Here is a 22615-nt window from a genome sequence, read left to right on the forward strand (position 1 = left end):
ATATATATATATATATATATATATATGCCAGGTAGGGGGACCACTGATGCCATATTCATTGTTCGACAGCTTCAGGAAAAATATATTGGTAGGAGAAGGGATCTTTATTATATATATATATATATATATATATATGCCAGGTAGGGGGACCACTGATGCCATATTCATTGTTCGACAGCTTCAGGAAAAATATATTGGTAGGAGAAGGGATCTTTATTATATATATATATATATATATATATATATATATATATATATATATATATATATGCCAGGTAGGGGGACCACTGATGCCATATTCATTGTTCGACAGCTTCAGGGAAAATATATTGGTAAGAGAAGGGATCTTTATTTTGTTTTTGTTGATTTGGAAAAGGCCTTTGACAGAGTCCCTAGAGAGGTGGTGAAGTGGGCAATGAGAAAGCTTGGCTTGGAGGAGTGGCTGGTTAGGGTGGTTATGGCCATGTATGTGGGTGCTCACACCCAGGTGAGGGTGAATGGAGATTTGAGTGATGAGTTTTCCGTGAATGTTGGTGTGCATCAGGGGTCAGTCTTGAGTCCCATGTTGTTTATCATGGTACTTGAAGCCCTTTCACGTGACTTTAGAAACGGACTCCCGTGGGAGTTGTTGTATGCTGATGATTTGGCCTTTGACAGAGTCCCTAGAGAGGTGGTGAAGTGGGCAATGAGAAAGCTTGGCTTGGAGGAGTGGCTGGTTAGGGTGGTTATGGCCATGTATGTGGGTGCTCACACCCAGGTGAGGGTGAATGGAGATTTGAGTGATGAGTTTTCCGTGAATGTTGGTGTGCATCAGGGGTCAGTCTTGAGTCCCATGTTGTTTATCATGGTACTTGAAGCCCTTTCACGTGACTTTAGAAACGGACTCCCGTGGGAGCTATTGTATGCTGATGATTTGGTGTTGATTGCAGAGAATGAAAGGGAGGCGGAGGAAAGGTTTAGGAAGTGGAGAGATGGTATGGGGCAAAAGGGTTTAAGGGTAAATGCAGATAAAACAAAAGTGATGATATCTAGGGTTGGTGGCGGTACTGTCAAAGACGAGGGAGAGTGGCCATGTGCAGTTTGCCACAAGGGCGTGGGAAGTAATTCCATCTTGTGCGGTGTGTGTGATAAATGGGTGCATAAGAGATGTAGTGGTATCAGAAGTAGACTGCGAGATAATGCTGATTTTATGTGTACGGCGTGCCGGGGTGAGCAGGTGGAGATCGTCAGATGTGAAAGGATTGAACTTGCTGGTGAATCTCTTGAGTGTGTGGAAGAGTTTTGTTATTTGGGAGACATGTTGTGTGCTGGAGGTGGGGCTGGAGCTAGCTCTGTGGCTAGGGTGAGAAGTGGTTGGAAGAAGTTCAGGGAGCTCTTGCCTCTCCTGACATTGACAGGGCTCTCCCTACATGCTAAGGGGTCTTTGTATGCAGCATGTGTTAGGAGTGTAATACTGTATGGCAGTGAGACCTGGGCAGTGAAGGAGGAAGACATTCGCCGGCTCAGACGTACAGAAATGACAATGATTAGGTGGATGTGCAGTGCATCCCTGCGTCCAAGGCCTGGAGGGGCTGGGTTTACAATGGAAGAGTTGAGAGGTAGGATGGGACTGGAGTGTATTGGTGTTGTGATGAGGAGAGGTAGACTGAGGTGGTTTGGACATGTGGAGAGGATGGGGGATGATAATTGGGTGAGGAAGGTGAGAAGTGTTAATATTGGGGGTGGGGTTATGAGGGGTAGACCGAGAAAGACATGGGATGAGGTCATTAAGTGTGACCTTAGGGTTAAGGGACTGAACAGGGAGGCTGCAATGGATCGTGCAGCATGGAGAGCCACCATTAGGTGACCAAGGCCGACACATGCAAGCATGTTGGAGCCTTTAAAAACAAAACAAAACGAAAACGAAACGATATATATATATATATATATATATATATATATATATATATATATATATATTAGAGAGAGAGAGAAAGAGAGAGAGAGAGAGAGAGAGAGAATCCTCAACTGACAGCAGCAGAATTGAACAGAATGCATCCCCAGCTGTTACAAGCTGCTCAATTTGAACTATCCAACACCAATTGCAGAAGGAGCTGGGTTTGCCAAGCCACACCACAGCTAAAAACTGCTTCTTACTGACTGCATGAAGAAGAAGCGCATTCAGTTTGCCAAGAAGTATGCACACTGGACATCGGATGAGTGAAGAAGAGTTACGTTTTCCGATGAAGGCACATTTCAAGTGTTCTAGGTGTGTTCTGCCTAGGTTCATCGCCCTGCTTCCCGTAGTCGATGTGACCTTGCTTACATGATGCCAACTGTTAACCACCCACAATCGGGTGTTTCTCAGGTGAAATGGGAAGGGGAGGCCTCTACTTTCTTCCTAAGAACTTGATGATGAATGGTGGCTGGTATATTCAAGTTCTGAAAGATCATTTATTAAACTTTTTTGCTATTCATGGGTGTGACTTTTTCATGCACAATTCAGCTCCATGTCACAAGTCAAGAAAGGTGACAAAATGGCTTCAGGATAATCGGACTGAGGTCCTCGATAAGCCTGGCAACAGTCTGGATCTAAATCCGATAGAAAACTATCAGGCAAAGATGAAGAAAATCATGGTAGAGAAGAAGTCACCCAATCTGGACAACCTCAAGACTTGACTAACAAATATTTGGTGCAAAGAAATGTCCTTAGATTACTTTAGAGATCTAAGTGAGTCCATGCCAAAATGCATCCAACTGGTCCTCAAAAACAAGGGAAACATGATTTCATATTAATGAATGGCATTTCATGAACGAACATTGTGATATACTATGATTTCTGTGTTTTTTTAACACCTTGTGGGGGTAGGTCCTAAGTCAATTTGTGGTGGCTGTATGTATGTATGTATATATATATATATATATATATATATATATATATATATATATATATATATATACACTCAATCCTTAAGTAACACGTGGTTGAGTAACACGTTTTTGTTCTAACACGGTCAGCATAATGAGACAAGTCGTGTCAACACGCGGAAAAACTCGAGCTCACGCGGGAAGTCAGCTGGCCTGGGGACGAAATTTGAAAGCCGCACGCTATGACGTCACCCTCTAACCTCTGGGTACATTTCCTGGGTGTATATTTCCATTCTGTATGGGTATTTATCTCAGTACCACAGCCAGCCACCTCAGCCAAACAGCCCTAGTGAGATGGGATAGATTAGGGTAGGTTAGGTTGCTGAAATTTTGCCTGGGAAGCACAGTGGGCATATTTTCATGAAAAACCTATGGTTAGTTTTGAAACGAATGGGCAAGCGTTGTTCCTGGCTGAGGGTTCCTGGTGGTTTTTATGAATACGCATACAGAATGGAAATATGTTTTCTGGGCAAACTCAAGGCCGAACGGTTTGACGAAATTTATGGGTTTCGGCAATTTCAGGGGACAAAATAGAACAACAATGTATGCTAATCAGAAAGAAAGAAAAAAAAAAAAAAAATCCTTGCGTTCTCGTAAGTTACAGTTCAGTTCCACATTCTTCGTTTGATTTCATGCTTCCCAACACATTTTGGACCAACTGGCCATATGGTTATCAGTCCTTTCTCATGCCTCATCTAGTTCTTACCCACAATTATCATGGATTTTGCAGTTTTAAGGAACGAAATGGAATGAAAATGTTTGCTAATTAGAGGAAAAGTTACTCTTTCGTCCATGTGTTATCATAGCATTCAGTTCCACATTCTTCGTTCGATTTAATGCTTCCCAACACTTCCAACTAACTGAGCATACTGTTATCAATCCTTTCTCATGCTTCACCTAGTTCCACCCCACACTCATAATGGGTTTCGCAGTTTTAGGGGACGAAATGGAACGAAAATGTTTGCTAATTAGAAAAAAACACTTTCGTCTATGTGTTCTTGTTAGTGTTCAGTTCCACATTTTTCGTTTGGTTTCATGCTTCCCAACACATTCAGGACCGACTGAGCATACGGCTATCAAGTCCTTTCTCGCGTCTCACAGACTCTACCTCACAGTCATATGGGTTTCGAGTTTTAGGAGACGAAACTGAACGAAAATGTTTGCTAATCGCACACACACACACACACACACACACACACACACACACACACACACAAAATACTTCTGCTCGTGTAAGTGAGCATTCAGTTTCACATTCTTCGTTCTTTTTCCTGATAGTCTTATGTTTGTCGGATTACTTCTGGGAGGTAAATAAACGTTTCATACTATATCTGTTTCCCCCGTCGTTTTAAGTTGTATTCCGTTGTCAACTTGTTTGACACATCAGGGTTACAGCGAAATTAGGGCCTGTCCTAACCTAAGTGTTTAAACTTGACCTAACCTAGCTTAACTATACCTTATAATTTAACCTAACCTAACGTAGCATCCAGTTGGGAAGTTGGGAGACGAAAATCACCTTTGAGTACATCAAGACAATCATGTTATGGCTTAAGGAACGTGATGATAAAAAGTGGGAAATTTTTCAACAGGAAAAGGTAATTTACCACCCTGAAAATAGTCAGAAAAATACAGAAAACAAACTGGAGGAATATGAACTGAATTGGTAAGGTTCTTCCACTGCTTTAAGCGTACAAATACCAAAATGGTAAAAGAAAAAAAGAAAAACCATAGCATAAAAGAAAGCACCATCATAATGATTTGGAAGGACAGGGAGAAGATAAAGATCGTGCGTAGGAAGTGATGCAATCCTGGCAGCTGTGAAGGTTTATATGTTGTCCTGAAACTGACTGAGAAGCTTATAGGGCGTTATGTGGAGCGTCAGAGAAAGCAAACTCTCACTTTTACCCCTTTTTACCATCTTACCCCACGTATTTACCTCCACCTATACGCACCATCAGGTAAAACACTGAAAGAGATATAACTGTTGTAATTAAAAACATCAGTGGTATTAAAAATGGCATTAACAAAAACAGAAGTTGGACTGGGTCAACACCACCTCCACTGAGTACCCTTTTGTTGATACGTAGCTCCACGGTATTTTACTCCCGCCACCAAACCCCAAAGTTGTTGTCAAAGTTTCGCCTTATCGTATCATGTGGCCTTCGGGAGAGACGTTAGGCTGTATAGTTAGACTAAAATTTACGGGTCTGGCTGTTTTAGGAAACAAAATGGAGCGAAAATGTTTGCAAACCAGAAAAAAGGTACTCTTTCATCCATGTGTTCTCCTGAGTTAGTGTTCCGTTTCACATTCTTCGTTCGGTATCGCTCTTCCCAACACATTACTCTTCGTTCGGTATCGCTCTTCCCAACATATTTCGAACTGATTGAGCAGTTTAGCCATATGTTTAGTTTATCAGAAATGCGTTGGGAAACGCGATATCAAACGAAAAATGTGAAACTGAATGCTAACTCACGAGAACACACGGATTAAAGTAATTTTTTCATGTTAGTACAAATTTTCGTTCTATTTCATACTCTAAAACTGCCAGACCCATAAATTTTTGTCTAACCATATGGCCTAAGGTCTCTCCTGAAAGCCACATGATATGAGAGAAGGTGAAACTTTGACAACAACATTGGGATTGGGGGATGGGAAGAAAATACCGGGGAGCTACGTATCAACAAAAGGGTACCCATCCCAACTTTTATTTTTGTTAATGCTATTTTTAATACCATTGATGTTTTTAATTACAACAGTTATATCTCTTTCAATGTTTTACCTGATGGTGGGTGCAAGTGGGGGTAATTTACGTGGGGTTAGGTGGTAAGAAGGGGTAAAAGTGAGAGTTTTGGAAAGTTGCCAGAACACATTGTACTATTATACATGTAAACATATTGTCTGAGTGACGCGGATTTGGGTACCACGGTCCTTGTCCAGTCCCTATTGCCCGCGGTACTCAAGGATTGAGTGTATATATATATATATATATATATATATATATATATTGTGGTAGGTGGTGGCGACCATCATCCACTCACTTGATGTAGTGCTGCCTACTTCTTCCTTAGCCTTTATCATTCTTTTTCAGTGTCTGCCCTCCTCTCTTTCTCCCATCTTTCCTGTCACTTCTTATTACTTTTCTTTCCTTTACAGGTGGCTTTACATTGAGTGACAGGCCAAATGGTTTCCTGTAAGCCAAGAAACCATTTACAATGCAGGGTGGTAACCATATAACCAAACCATACGTGCTCCCTACGTGTCAACAAGTGGGTTGATGGAGGGTTAGTGCCCCTCCCTGTAAAACAAATTACTCAAAGTCAAATGGCCTCCCCTTACGGGATTATGGTGTCTGACAATAGATAGATAGACAGAATTTCCTGTGGCTCCCCACGGGACACAAAGGGACTCGATGAACTCTCTCCACCAATATTTGTCTTTTGCCATCTCCTTCAGGTTCTACCAACACTCCTCTCTTGCTTCTCTTTTCATTGTCCTCAACCAGGTTTCCCTCGATCTACCTCTGCCTCTTCTTCCTCAAGCAGTCCACTCTGGCACATCCTGTATTAAACTGTCTTCTTTTCTATATATGTGCCCCAGCCATTTCCAGTGAGACAGTCTCACATATTCATCAACTGGTTCAACTCTCGTAATATCCCTTACTCTTTCATTTGTAACTGTGTCTTGCCACTTTACCCCATGAATCCTACTCAGTATTTTATCCTCAAATCCTTATACTTTCTGATATGTTGCAATTGTACTGTACCATAACTCATGCCCATAAATTAAAATTGGTCTAACCATGGACTTGTAAATTTTTACTTTAGTATGTACCGAAAGCATATTATTATTCCAAACAGATTTCAACATTCCAACAGCTCGCCAAGCCTGTCTAATCCTCTCCTCAATTTCATTGTTTAATGATCCATTAGATGATACAATCGTTCCCAGATATTTAAAATCTTCTACATTCCTCATCACATTATTCCCAAATACACAATCAGTTTGGTTCTCTACGTTCATATTAATAATTTCAGTCTTTCCACAATTTATTACCAATCCCATTTTTTCTCCTTCCTCCACCAGACAATCAAGCACCCTCAGCATCTCATAAATACTTCTGCAAATCAGTACAATATCATAGTCTAAATCCATCAGCCTCTTATTTTCTTTCCAGTTAATTCCTGCACCTGTTCTCCTTACAACCTTTCTCATAACATAATCCATAACCAAAACAAACAGCAAAGGCGAAAGAACTCCTCCTTCAACCACTCCTGACCTAACTTCAAATGGATCACTCAAAGAACCACCCACCATTACCTTACAAAAAGTACCTTCATGCAGGCTTCTAACAATATTTACCAACGTTTTTGGTATACCATAAAATCTCATAATTTTAAACATAGTTCCACGTGAAACACTAACAAACGCCTTTTCAAAATCCACAAAACACATATTAAGTGGCATTTTCATCTCATTAGCTTGTTGCATATGATGCCTTACAATAAAAATCTGATCATTACAACCATGACCCTTTCTAAATCTCACTTGTTCTTCTCTTAAAATTTTACCAATTACTGGCTCTATTCTGTTCAACATGATTTTGAAAAAGATTTTTGCAACTACAGGTGTCAAAGTTATCCCCCTCCAACTTCCACACACACTTAAATCTCCCTTTTTTGGTATTTTTATAATCACTCCATTTTTCCACTCATCTGGAATTTCACCATTATCCCATGCCACATTAAAAAGTTCCAAAAGCACATTCATCAGCTTATCATTTTCCACCTCGAGCATTTCAGGAAATATTCCATCCCCTCCTGGGACCTTAAAATTGTTTAATTCCTTTATACATTTTGCTACCTCCTCCAAGGTTATATCCCGGGTCTATCTGCAAATCTCTCATGGCTGGCAAAATGTCCTCTTCAGGTGGGATTGGTCTATTTACAACAGATTCAAAATGCTCTTTCCACCTTCCTTTTATATCCAAATCTTTAGTCAACAAGTTATCATTTCTATCTCATACAGGTATTTCCTTCCTTCTCTTTTCAGTCCCTGTTAACTCCTTTATGGCCTGATATGCTGCTCTTATGCTCTGACCATCATTTTCACTTAACTTAATTTGTCTCCGTTGCCTTATATTACAGTCTTCTCTTATTTCTGTCTCTGTTGCCTTATATTACAGCCTCCTCTTATCACGTCTAATGAGTCTTTTTACTTCAGAATATAAACTCCAGTCTTTGCTCTAAATACTTCAACTACCTGACCAACAACATGCTGTTCTTCCCTTCTTAACTTTGCTTCTTTACTTTTCTGAACTGCATTCCATGTTTCATCTGACATCCACTTTTTCATTCCCACCGAAACTTTTCCTTCATGTTCTCATCATTTCCCAGCCCATCAAAGTCATATTTATTCCCTCCTGTACAATTACCATTAACGTTTCTCTTAAATTTTTTTAATCTTTGACACAACAAGTTGATGATCACTACCTATATCTGCCCCCCTCCTTATCCAAACACCTTGCAAATAACTCCTATGCCTCCTTCTAATTGTGATGTGGTCAATCTGGCTACAATATTTACCATGTGGTGAACTCCAAGCAGTTTTATGTAATTTTCTATGCTCAAAGATAGTTCCACCAATAATAAGGTCATTTGCCAAACAAAAGCTTCCAAATCGCACCTCATTTTCATTTCTTATACCAACACCCTCCTTACCCGTACAATCTTCAAAGCCATCCCTCCTACCACCAACAATCACATTAAAATCACTAATGCAAACTAACACATCATGTCTTGCCACTCTATTCACTACATCCTGCAGCTTCTCATAAAAGTCATCCCTCATTTCATCAGCAGCCTCATTTGTCGAAGCGTACCCTACCACCATACTGATATTACCATGGTCAGATTTCAAACGAGCATAAAGCAAGAGCTCATTAATTGGCTCAAACTCACACAGTGGCTTGAAAGCATCTCTACTCAGCAGTAAGCCTACTCCTTGGTAATGATTTTCATCACTCCTACCAGAAACCAACAAAGTAACACCATTTTCCAAATTCATTTTATCAACTCAAAGCATATACCCCGTTTGGGATAGATGGCGTCTGGCAATGAATGAATGAAAAAGCATATATATATCTATCTATCTATCTATTGCCAGACGTCTCAATCCCGTTTGGGGTGGCAACAAACAAATCGCCTCCAAGTCGCCCTGTCCCCCGCCATTTCACTGCCCTGCTCCCAACTCACACCCCCTTCTCTCATATACCTCTACACCCCATCCCTCCATCTCATCCTCGGCCTCCCCCTCCCTCTTCACCCCTCCACCTCACTCACATACACTCTCTTCGTCAGTCTTTCACCCTCCATCCTCTCCACATGGCCAAACCACCTCAGTGTGTTCCTCATAACGCTTCCTATCACATCCACATCCACACCACAACGCTCCTTTATATCCTCATTCGTCAGCCTGTCTCTCCATGTGACTCCACAGGCTTCTCTTAAATAACTCATTTCCACTGCTCTCACTCTTGACTTGTGTCCTTCCAACAACGTCCAAGCTTCACTTCCATACGTTAAAGTTGGTATCACAATACTGTCATGTAGTAACTTTTTCACTTCCATGCTCACTTCCCTGTTTCTTATCACTGCTTTCAAAGAACCAGCAACCTTTCTTTCCTGCTGTACCCTTTCAAGCACTTCACCCTCCAAACCTCCATCCTTACTCATCATACTACCCAAGTACTTAAACGTACTCACATTTTCCAATTCCTCACCATCCAACCTCGCTGTACATTCACTGACTTCACCTCTCTCAAAGACCATCACCTTACTCTTCCCTACATTCACCTTTAGATTCCGTTTCTTACACACTCTCCCAAACTCATCCACCAAGCCTTGCAGCTCCCCCTCAACTTCACTCAACAACACAGTACCATCTGCAAACAACAGTACAGGCAGTTTCCAAACACTATCCTCTCTCACCAGGGCCACTCCAACATCCACTACCCTACCTTGTACCTCTTTTATTACCCCATCCATGTACAGATTGAACAACCATGGAGACATGACACATCCCTGTTTCAACCCAACTTTCAAAGAGATAAATTCACTTAGTTCATCATCCAAACGCACTGCAGCCTTCGCACCATCGTACATACTCTTCACAGCATTCAACAACTTCCCATCTACTCCATATATTCTTAACACTTTCCACAATCCTTGTCTATCCACCCTGTCATATGCTTTCTCCAAATCCATGAAAGCCGCATACAACTTCTTTCCCTTCTCTAGAAACTTTTCCACTAAAGATCTAAGAATGAATATCTGATCTACACAACCTCGTCCCTTCCTAAAGCCTCCCTGTTCTTCTCCAACTAATTTCTCTGTTCTTTCCCCAACTCTGTCAATAAGTATCATACCATACACTTTTCCTATTATACTAAGAAGACAAATGCCCCTATGATTACCACACACTTCTTTTTCCCCTTTTCCCTTGTACAAGGGAATAATTATACCTGACTTCCAATCCTCCGGGACTCTACCTTCCTCCCAGGCCAATCTGCACATCTTCCACATCCATTCTACTACTATCTCTCCCCCATGCTTCAGCATTTCACCACACACTCCATCAAATCCTGGGGTTTTCCCCAAATTAACATTCTTCATTGCTTCCACAACTTCTATCCTACTGATTTCTTCCTGTCTTCTCACCTCCCTCCTTCTCCCAGCCATTCCCCAGCCACTTATACTCGCATTACTTCCATCCTCTATGTTCAACAATTCCTTAAAGTGTTCTCTCCATCTGCTCACTTTTTCTCCCTTCTCCACTAGTAATCTACCATTTTTATCTTTCACTCCCCTGCTAACTTCACTTCCACCCTGTCTTACTCTTTTCACCTCTTTCCAGAACATTTTTTTACAGTCCCTCCACTTTACACTCAAATTCCTCATCCACTCTCTTCTTAGTCTCTCTTACTAATCTTTTCACCTCTCTCTTTCTTTCTACATATAAGTCTCTCTTCTGCCTCTCAACTTCTTCCACGCCCCTATTTCTCATCCATTCATTGTATGCCTTCTTCTTTTGTACCACAGCCTGTCTCACCTCTTCAGTCCACCACGCTGTTCCTTGCACCCCCCTCCGTCTTCTCTTCCTTCCACACACCACATCACATGCTGCACATATTTCCTCTGTAAGTATCCTACACACACCTTCCACGTCTCCCATCTGCTCCAATTCATATTTGCCCAATCATTCCTCCACTTCTCTCTTATACTCTGCCTTTTTCTCATCCTCTTGTAACCTTTCCACTCTCCTTGCAACTACTCCTTCCTCTCGTCTTTCCCTTCTTCAATTCCTCCATCTTACTTGAATCCTAATTCTGGGCACCACCAAGTAGTGGTCAGAAAGTCCACTCCCCCAACCTCTATAAGCTCTTGCATCCATTTCACATCTTCGCATCCTTTCATCCACACACACATAATCAATCATTGCCTTCCTTTCATTCAGTTCACCACCCACCCTTCTCATCACTCGCCATGTGTACCTGTGGATCATTTTATGCCTGAAGAGGGTAATGGCTATCACCAACCCCCTCCCAGCACAAATGTCCACTAACGCACTCCCATTCTCATCTTTCTCAGCAGGCACACCCCACTCACCAACTATTCCACCCACCTTCACATTCCCAACTTTACCATTCATATCATCGATCTAAAACACTCTCTCATTCCTTCCAAACTTTTCCATGCACACTTCTACATTTGTCCAGAACTCTTCTCTCACTCTTCTAGCATGATCTTGCGTTGGCGCATACACACACACAATCGCCCACATTTGTATTCCAACTTTCAACTTTACCCACACAATCCTTGACCCAACTGATCCATACTGTCTTATGCTCTTCTTCCATCTTTTACTCACAACTATACATACTCCTTCCTTTGCCCTCTCATTCTCACCTACTCCTGCACATATACCCCATCCATACTCCCATTCTCTCACACTTTTTCCTCTCCATTTTGTTTCAGTTATTCCACATACATCCACTTTCGCACCCTCAAGCACCTGGACAATCTCTCTCTCTTTCACCTCATCATTCGCTCCTCTTACATTCCATGTACCCATTACCAAGTCTTTTGTCCGGTCCTGGGTCGTCATTGTTTGGTCAGTCCTTGTCCGAGGCTTCTTGTTTGTTTTTTTAGTTAGTTGTTTTCCGGGGAGGGGCACTAACCCTCCGCCAACCATTTTAGTCGCCTTTTACGACAAGCAGGGATACTGGGGGAGTATTCTTGAAAAACCCACCTACCCCCAGAAGGGTATATATATATATATATATATATATATATATATATATATATATATAGATATAGATATATACAGTAATCCCTCCAATATCCGATGTAATAGAGCCAAAGGCATGTCCAGATAGTGATCCTGTCCGGATATTGGGCCCCAGCCTACTGGACTTGTACTTATGGACCCTAACTCAGAAAAACACGTATATAACTCCCTCTGGACATGCATTGCACCTATTTAAGACCCAAATCACACCAATAAGGGACATAAGAGACTGAAATAAATGCTAAAAGAACCATAAAATGAGGTTTTAGAGGTGAGTTTCTACAATATTAAACATTCTGGGTACTTACAAGTCCTTGGCTCCTGGACTGGTCTGAACCGCCAGTTTGCAGTCCACAGTTAATCCTCTGCACTCTAAATTCTAATTTCTTAACACTGCACAACACTGTAAATTCCTGTGTGTTCTAGTGGCGAGGTATTGCAGTTTATTCACGAAAAACAAGCACCTGTGGCTTGCACTGCTATGAGCATCTGCTCTCGATCGGATTTAGGCTGTGACTGTTGATGATGGCAGGGTAACAGAGTTGCCAGATCGCAACGGCCACATTACCAATCTCCTCAACTTTCATTACCAAATTTAATTTTTCATTACCAAATTCGTAAAGCTAGCATTTATTCTTCACTAATTATATATACAAGTGGAAATACATGTAATCACTCTCCTTATAATTAACACCATGTTGATTATTTTCATGCTAAGTAGGGTAGGAGATTAATCAGAGAGAGCAAACAATCCACCATCTCCATCCTGTGTATCCTCATACATGTGAAAAATCCATTTGGTAATGCATTATTCTGATTCATTACCAAACGAATTTTTCATTACCAAATTGGCCCAGACTTGGTGATGAAAAATACCAAATGGCAACCCTGACAGGGGAGGGGGGATGGGGGAGGAAGGAAGGGGTGAAAGGACCATGATGTAACAGCTGTTCGGGGCCAGGCAGCAATTTCAAATTACGGGTGGGAAAAAAGTCAGATTTTTTTCGAATTTTTTGTGGTTTTTGGCACATTTTAGGAATATTGGATCCCAGGACGATTATGTCCGGTTAGTGGGGATGTTTGGATATTGGGCGTTTGGATATTAGAGGGATTACTATATATATATATATATATATATATATATATATATATATATATATATATATACTGTATTTATATATATATATATATATATATATATATATATATTGTTACGGTAGCACCAGCCCGGGGCTATTACAAAAAGACAACAAGGTAGTTTTAGATGATCAGCCTCCACTGCGTTGTGAAAATAACGCAGACCCCGGCACTCACACTCCGTAAACTAGAGAAAAACTGCGCAACGGAAGAATTATCACTTAAGTACGCAACACTCTGTACTTTGATAGTAACAAACGGAACAGCCTACCTATGGATCTAGCCTACTATCGTCACTACCAGAAATAATACCGCCCGAGACAGTCTACAGGAACACCTCCCACTTATTTCCGGTGGTGACGAATTTCTACTTAACCCATGTCCAAGGGGGAACGCAGTTGATAGCTCACGATAGTTCTCACTAGCCTTGTGCAAGGAGATGGGATTGAACTGTGTAGGGGTTAGGGGTGTGTGTGTATGTACGTGTGTTGGGGAACGTTAATAAAGGCAGCGAGAGGACCACGGTGAGCCAGCCTGGCCCTCCAAAGACAACAAGGTCACAAAATCAAATAAAATAGCTACTTCCCTCAGTCAGCAAACAAAAGAATAAAATGAACTTAAATGAAAACGCCAGCTCGGCTTAGAGACACCGACGTGTTCTCTCTATACAAAAATATGACTGGGGAGAGAGAGAGAGAGTGTACACACACACACGATACTGAAGCTGGTTGGGAAGACACTGGACGAATGCTAGGCTCGTGTGCAGCCAAGCGTGAATGCATGATTCAGATTAATTAATAAGGAACTTAAATTCGTGCCCCTCTCTCTCTACAATGAATTGGTACTTCTAATGCAAGCAAAACATCATTAAATAGACTGGTAGCTCACATAAGACAATCAAAATAATCAAAAGGATACTCAGCATGGTATTAAATAAAATTGCCCTCAGTGGCAGGAACGAAAGAAACAAAAGAACTTGTAACACTCGCTAATTTAAACTCCGCAAATGACACGGATACTGCATAATCCCCTAGCCCAGCTGTAACGGCTGCACCCGTGGGAACAGACAGGCGGACAGCGTAACAATATATATACTGTAAAACCTCTACAACTCAGCATAATACATGTGTAAGCCTTGCCGAGTTAGCCTATTTGCCGAGTTGTAGGGATGAACTTTAAGTTCCCGCCCAAGCACACACACACAAAAGGAAAAAAATGGAAGAAATGAAAAAAATTAAAAGTTTTTACAATTAATGGTAAAAGCTGCCTTACCATGATTCCATGCAGTTGTAGGGTGTACTCGTATTCCAGACATGAAGGAGGACTTTTGGTAGTTTTTGGAGGTGTTAGGGGGGCTCAAGATCACTTTTGGGCACGCCTTTATTGTACAGTAATCCCTCTAATATCCGAACATCCCCCACAAACCGGACATAATCGTCCTGGGATCCAATATTCCCAAAATGGGCCAAAAACCACAAAAAATTTGAAAAAAATCTGACTTTTTTCCCACCCGTAATTTGAAATTGCCTCATGGCCCTGAAGAGCTGTTACACCAAGGTCCCTTCACCCCTTCCTTCCTCCCCCATCCCCCCTCCCCTGTCAGGGTTGCCATTTGGTATTTTTCATTACCAAGTCTGGGCCAATTTGGTAATCAAAAATTCATTTGGTAATGAATCAGAGTAATGCATTACCAAATGGATTTTTCACATGTATGAGGATACACAGGATGGAGATGGTGGATTGTTTTACTCTCTCTGATTAATTTGGTAGCCTATATAGCGTGATAATAATCAACATGCTGTTTATTATAAGAAGAGTGATTACATATATTTCCACTTGTGTATATAATTAATGAAGAATAGATGCTAGCTTTACGAATCTGGTAATGACAATTAAAAATGGTATTGAAAATTGAGGAGTTTGGTTATGTGGCCGTTGCGATCTGGGAACTCTGTTACCCCGCCATCATCAACAGTCACAGCCTAAATCCGATCGAGAGCAGATGCTTATAGCAGTGCAAGCCACAGGTGCTTGTTTTTTGTGAATAAACTGCAATACCTTGCCACTAGAACACACAGGAATTTACAGTGTTGTCAGTGTTAAGAAATTAGAATTTAGAGTGCAGAGGATTAACTGTGGACTGCAAACTGGCGGTTCAAACCAGTCCAGGAGTCAGGGACTTGTAAGTACCCAGAATGTTTAATATTGTATAAACTCACCTCTAAAACCTCATTTTATGGTTCTTTTGCATTTATTTCAGTCTTTTATGTCCCTTATTAGTGTGATTTGGGTCTTAAATAGGTGCAATGCATGTCCAGAGGGAGTTGTACAGGTGTTTTTCTGAGTTAGGGTCCATAAGCACAAGTCCAGGAGGCTGGGTCCCAATATCCGGACAAGATCACTATCCAGACATGCCTTTGGCTCTATTACATTGGATATTGGAGGGATTACTGTACTGTACTTGACACTATAAAGCACAATTAACACTATAAAGGTCATTACAGTAATGTATTTATCACTTGTACTATACTGGGGAACTAAACACTAAACACTTAAACATTACTGTACAACTTACCGAGTTAGGGAAATTTTTGCAGACTCTCTTCCTCTCACGTGCGCATTTTTGGGAATTTTTGAATTTTGATTTTTTAAATGAATATTATGGAGCCTTCCCAAGTTGTAGAGGTTTCCGACTTGAAGGATGACGAATTGTAGAAGTTTTACTGTATATGTGTGTATATGTATATACACATACACATATATATACAGTATATATATATATATATATCTCATCTCATCTCATCAGCCATTTGTGTGTCCACTGCAGGACCAGTCTATCCCTAAAGAAGTGGGGACGATACAGCCAATGTATCTCTACCAAGTGGCTTAGGCTGTCTAGTAGAGATTGTATGTAGGGTGAGAAGTGCTTGTAAGTGTAACTGTAGTGTTGGAGTGGCTTTGGATGTGTGTGTAGTCTGTGAACCAAGTGCAATCAGCCCATGCAAGCCGACTGGGTGCAAGCATACTTTATAGTATGCGACACTGGTTCAACCACAGCATCCCTCGTGTCCGCCAATGCAATAAGTGGCCTGTAGAACGCTCCCAAAGTTTATTACCCTGGCAGAGCGCAAACCCTCGTTCTTCAGTGTATGAAAACGCACACTTTATCACTGTACCACAGATGCTCCATATCGTTTCGTTTTCGTTTTGTTTCGATTCGTTTTTAAAGGCTCCAACATGCTTGCATGTGTCGGCCTTGATCACCTAATGGCGGCTCTCCACGCTGCACGATCCATTGCAGCCTCCCTGTTCAGTCCCTTAACCCTAAGGTCACACTTAATGACCTCGTCCCATGTCTTTCTCGGTCTACCCCTCATAACCCCACCCCCAATATTAACACTTCTCACCTTCCTCACCCAATTATCATCCCCCATCCTCTCCACATGTCCAAACCACCTCAATCCTCTCCTCGTCACAACACCAATACACTCCAGTCCCATCCTACCTCTCAACTCTTCCATCGTAACTCCAGCCCCTCCAGGCCTTGGATGCAGGGACGCACTGCACATCCACCTAATCATTGTCATTTCTGTATGTCTAAGCCAGTGAATATCTTCCTCCTTCACTGACCAGGTCTCACTACCATACAGCATTACACTCCTAACACATGCTGCATACAAAGACCCCTTAGCACGTAGGGAGACCCCTCTCAATGTCAGGAGAGGCAAGATCTCCCTGAACTTCTTCCAACCACTTCTCACCCTAGCCACAGAGCTAGCTCCAGCCCCACCTCCAGCACACAAAATGTCTCCCAAATAACAAAACTCTTCCACACACTCAAGAGATTCACCGGCAAGTTCAATCCTTTCATGTCTGACAATCTCCACCTGCTCACCCCGGCACGCCGTACACATAAAATCAGCATTATCTCGCAGTCTACCTCTGATACCACTACATCTCTTATGCACCCATTTTTCACACACCGCACAAGATGGAATTACTTCCCACACCCTTGTGGCAAACTGAACATGGCCACTCTCCCTCGTCTTTGACAGTACCGCCACCAACCCTAGATATCAACACTTTTGTTTTATCTGCATTTACCCTTAAATCCTTTTGCCCCATACCATCTCTCCACTTCCTAAACCTTTTCTCTGCCTCCCTTTCGTTCTCTGCAATCAACACCAAATCATCAGCATACAACAACTCCCACGGGAGTCCATTTCTAAAGTCACGTGTAAGGGCTTCAAGTACCATGATAAACAACATGGGACTCAAGACTGACCCCTGATGCACACCAACATTCACGGAAAACTCATCACTCAAATCTCCATTCACTCTCACGTGGGTGTGAGCACCCACATACATGGCCATAACCACCCTAACCAGCCACTCCTCCAAGCCAAGCTTTCTCATTGCCCTTAACCTGTCCTATCACTCCGGTACGGCCTGTGGACCCTCCAGGGAAACGTCGTCTGTGGCATTTTGGAGCCACGAACTGGGAGGCCCTCAGGCAGTACTTCTTTGATTTTCCCTGGAATGATTATTGCTTCCATGGCCGTGAGCCATCTGAGTGTGCCTTGCGCATTACGGAGGTTATTCTCTCGGGCATGGAAGCATACATTCCTTTCTCATATCCTTTGACTAACGCAAGAAAGCCTTCGTTTAATCACGCTTGTTCTAATGCTGTCCGCAACAAGGAGAAGGCCTACAAAAGGTACCGGAGCCAACCCAACCCTGAATCACATCATCTTTACGTTTCTGCCCGGAATCGTCCTAAGTCTGTTCTTCGCTCTACTAAAAATAATTTCATCCATACTAAATGCTCTCAACTCTCCAACTCGAATTCTTCCCGCTCCTTCTGGCACCTTGCCAAAAATCTTTCTAACAACTTTACCTCATCATCCTTCCCTCCTCTTTTCTACTCTGATGGTTCTGTAGCTATTTCTTCTACTGATAAAGCAGATCTCTTCGCACAGACTTTCTCCTCCAATTCCACCTTAGACGATTACGGTGCTGTTCCTCCATCACTTCTCCCCTCTGACTTCCTCATGGCTGACATTAAAATTTCTTCAGTTGATGTATTTTCTGCCATCACTGGCCTCAGTACTAACAAGGCATATGGGCCTGATGGGGTCCCTCCTGTTGTTCTCAAGAACTGTGCTTCTGTGCTTACACCCTGCCTAGGCAAACTCTTTTGCCTTTGTCTGTCAACTTGTACCTTTCCTTCTTGCTGGAAATTTGCTCTCATTCAGCCAGTCCAAAAGAAGGGTGACCACTCCCAACCCTCCAACTATCGTCCAATTGCTTTAACGTCCTGTATTTCAAAAGTTTTCGAGTCAATTCTTAATAGAAAAATTTTAAGGCATCTTTCCTATCACAACCTTCTTTCCGATCGTCAGTATGGGTTCCGTCAGGGACGCTCCACTGGCGATCTTCTCACCTACCTTTCAGACTCCTGGTCATCCTCCTTTCGGGACTTTGGCGAAAGCTTTGCCATTGCACTTGACATCTCAAAGGCTTTCGATTGAGTCTGGCATAAATCTTTAATTTCCAAACTGCCCTCCTACGGTTTCTATCCTTCTGTCTGTGCCTTCATCGCTAGTTTCCTTTCTAGTCGTTCTATAGCCGCTGTTGTAGACGGCCATCGTTCTTCTCCTAGATCTATCAACAGTGGTGTTCCTCAGGGCTCTGTCCTATCACCAACTCTCTTCCTTTTATTCATCAATGATCTTCTAAGCTGTACATCTAACCCTATCCACTCATACGCTGATGACTCCACCCTTCACCTTTCCATTCGGTTCCTGCAACGCCCATCTCAACAGTTACTTCAAGAAACAAGGGATGAGGCTATGGCACACCTAATGTCTGACTTGGCTCGTATCTCTGACTGGGGTAAAAATAATATGGTTGTCTTTAATGCATCTAAGACTCAGTTCTTACACCTATCAACCCGACAAAATCTTCCACAGGTATACCCATTAATGTTTAATAATATTCAGCTTAATCCTGCATCATCCTTGAACATGCTTGGGGTTTCATTTACTCAGGACTTATCTTGGAAAGATCATATTACATCTCTTGTAAAATCTGCTTCCAAGAGATTGGGTGCGCTAAGCCGACTCCGCTCTTTCTTTACCCCTGCACAATTGTTGACTCTATACAGGGGTTTTATCCGCCCCTGTGTGGAGTACAACTCTCATGTGTGGGGAGGCTCCCCACATACAGCTCTTCTCAATAGGGTGGAGTCAAAGGCTTTTCGTCTCATTAACTCTCCTCCTCTTACTGACTCCCTTCAACCTCTGTCTCTTCGCCGCACTGTTGCATCTTTATCTCTTTTCTATCGCTACTTTAATGGTCACTGCTCCTCTGAACTGTCTGCTTGCATTCCTCCACCTCTACGACGGGCGCTTAGCACCCGTCTGGCAGCAAACTCTCATCCCTTTTCTGTCCAACTCTCTAATGCAAGAGTTAACCGTTACTCCCAGTCCTTCATTTATGCAACAGGTCAGCTCTGGAACTGTCTCCCTCTATCTGTATTTCCTGCTGCCTATGATCTCCAGTCTTTCAAACGCAGTGTGTCCAGGCATCTCAAAATGATCGGATCTTGAATTTGGCTCTCTATTGTATTTTGTTTTTCTCTTGGAGGGAACTGTTACTGCGGGCTCATGGCCTTTGGTTCCTTCTTCCTCGCATAAAAAAAAAAAAAAAAAAAAAAAAAAAAAAAAAAAAAAAACTTCACCACCTCTCTAGAGACTCTGTCAAAGGCCTTTTCCAAATCAACAAAAACAAAATAAAGATCCCTTCTCCTACCAATATATTTTTCCTGAAGCTGTTGAACAATGAATATGGCATCAGTGGTCCCCCTACCTGGCATAAACCCAAACTATCTATCTATCTATAGCCCGACGCCCTAATACCGCAAAGAGTGGCCGCAGACAAAATGCCTCCAAGTCACTCTGTCACCCACCATTTGACTACCCTCCCCCCAACTCACCCCCCCTCCCTCATATACCTCTCAACTCCATCCCTCCACCTCATCCTTGGACTACCCCTCCCTCTCCCTCCCTCCACCTCACCTACATACACCCTCTTAGTCAGTCTTTCATTCTCCATCCTCTCCACATGTCCAAACCACCTCAGTGTATTTCTCCTAATCTTTTCAACCACATCCACATCTACCCCACAACGTTCCTTCACTTCTTCATTCGTCAACCTGTCCCTCCATGTCACTCCACATACTCCTCTCAAGTAACTCATTTCCACTGCTCTCACTCTTGACTTGTTCCCCTCTTGCAAGGTCCACGCCTCGCTTCCATACGTCAGGGTAGGGATCACAATACCATCATGCAGTGACTTCTTAACTTCCATACTCACCTCCCTATATCTCATCACTGCTTTCAGTGTGCCAACAACCTTCCTTCCCTGCTGTACCCTTTCACGTACTTCATCCCCCAAAGTTCCATCCTTACTCATCACACTACCCAAGTACTTGAATGCACTCACATTCTCCATATCCTCACCATCCAACCTCACTGCACACTCTGTGACTTCATTCCTCTCAAACACCATAACTTTACTTTTGTTTACATTAACTTTCAGCTTCCTCCTCCTACACACTGTCCCAAATTCATTCACCAAACCTTGCAACTCCCATTCATCTTCACTCAACAATACTGTATCATCAGCAAACAGCAACACCGGAAGCTTCCAAATCTCACTCTCATTCATTAGGGCCACCCCCACATCCACTGCCCTACCTTGTACCTCCTTTATGACCCCATCCATATATATATTAAACAGCCATGGAGACATTACACACCCCTGTTTCAGTCCCACACTGAGATCAAAGAACTCACTCAGCTCACCATCCACTCGCACCGTAGCCCTAGCTCCCTCGTACATACTCTTCACAGCACTCAACAATTTCCCCTCCACTCCATATATTCTTAATACCTTCCACATACCTTTCCTATCTATTCTGTCATAAGCTTTCTCCAAGTCCATGAAGGCAGCGTACACTTTCCTTCCCTTCTCTAGATACTTCTCCACTAAACATCTTAGAACAAATATCTGATCTACACACCCTTTTCCCTTCCTAAATCCCCCTTGTTCTTCTCCAACTAGCTCCTCTGTCATATGCCTAACCCTATCAATGAGTATTCTACCATATATTTTACCAGTCACACTAAGAAGGCAAATACCCCTATGGTTACCACATACTTCTCTCTCCCCTTTTCCTATGTACAAAGGAACAATTATACCTGATTTCCAGTCCTCTGGAACCCTTCCCTCTTCCCAAGCCAATCTACACAACTTCCATATCCACTCCACAACAATCTCACCCCCATACCTAAGCATTTCACCACACACTCCATCAATTCCTGGGGCCTTTCCCAGCTTAATCTTCTTCATCGCTTCCACTACTTCCAACCTGCTGATCTCTTCCTCCCTCCTCTCATCTCTTCTTCTCCCAGCCATTCCCCAACCACTTATAAACTGCATCTCAACCACCCAAACTGCATCTCATCAATATTCACTCTTTCTCTAATCATACCTTCTAAAACTCTCTCCATTACCTTCATTATCTGATCTAAAAGGTTTATACCTCTATAATTTCCTCTTTCCAGGGCATCACCCTTCCCTTTATACACATTTACAATTACACTCTTCAGCCAATCATCTGGGACAACGCACTCATAAATAATCCTATTTAACAGGTCAGTGACTGAACTCACCCCTATATCGCCTGAGGCCTTCAACATTTCGGCAGTCAACCCAGACACACCCTCTGTATACATACATATATATATATATATATATATACACTGTATATATGCTTGGAGTTGATAAAATGAATTTGGATGATGGTATTACTTTGTTAATTTCTGGTAGGAGTGATGGAAATCATTACCAAGGAGTAGACTTACTGCTGAGTAGAGATGCTTGCAAGGCACTGTGTGAGTTTGAGCCAATTAATGAGCTCTTGCTTTATGCTCATTTAAAATCTGACCATGGTAATATCAGTGTAAAGATTATCATGCCATGGATGATGTGTAAATGACTGTCAAGCCATTTTCTGCCAGTATGCTACTGACATGCTTTCCACTTTTGTAATTTCTCTTCTGTGCTTTCAGATCCTATATCACCCCATCCCATGGTGGAGGTGACTGTAGTGTTACAGAGAAAAGGGCACTAGACATTATGCAGAGTGGTGTTGTTAAG

At 42.3% G+C, this 22615-nt stretch overlaps 1 protein-coding gene across 2 annotated transcripts in view; it reads right to left on the bottom strand.

The window, feature by feature from the left end:
- Nucleotides 1-22615, bottom strand: part of LOC145393490 (lysosomal dipeptide transporter MFSD1-like) — a 306345-nt gene that overhangs the window by 121592 nt on the left and 162138 nt on the right. The gene's annotated exons all lie outside the window — the stretch shown is intronic.

Source organism: Coenobita brevimanus, chromosome 24 (genome assembly GCF_032717465.1).
Source record: "Coenobita brevimanus isolate Jiangsu-jjx chromosome 24, ASM3271746v2, whole genome shotgun sequence".
NCBI classification, from domain to species: Eukaryota; Metazoa; Arthropoda; class Malacostraca; order Decapoda; family Coenobitidae; genus Coenobita; species Coenobita brevimanus.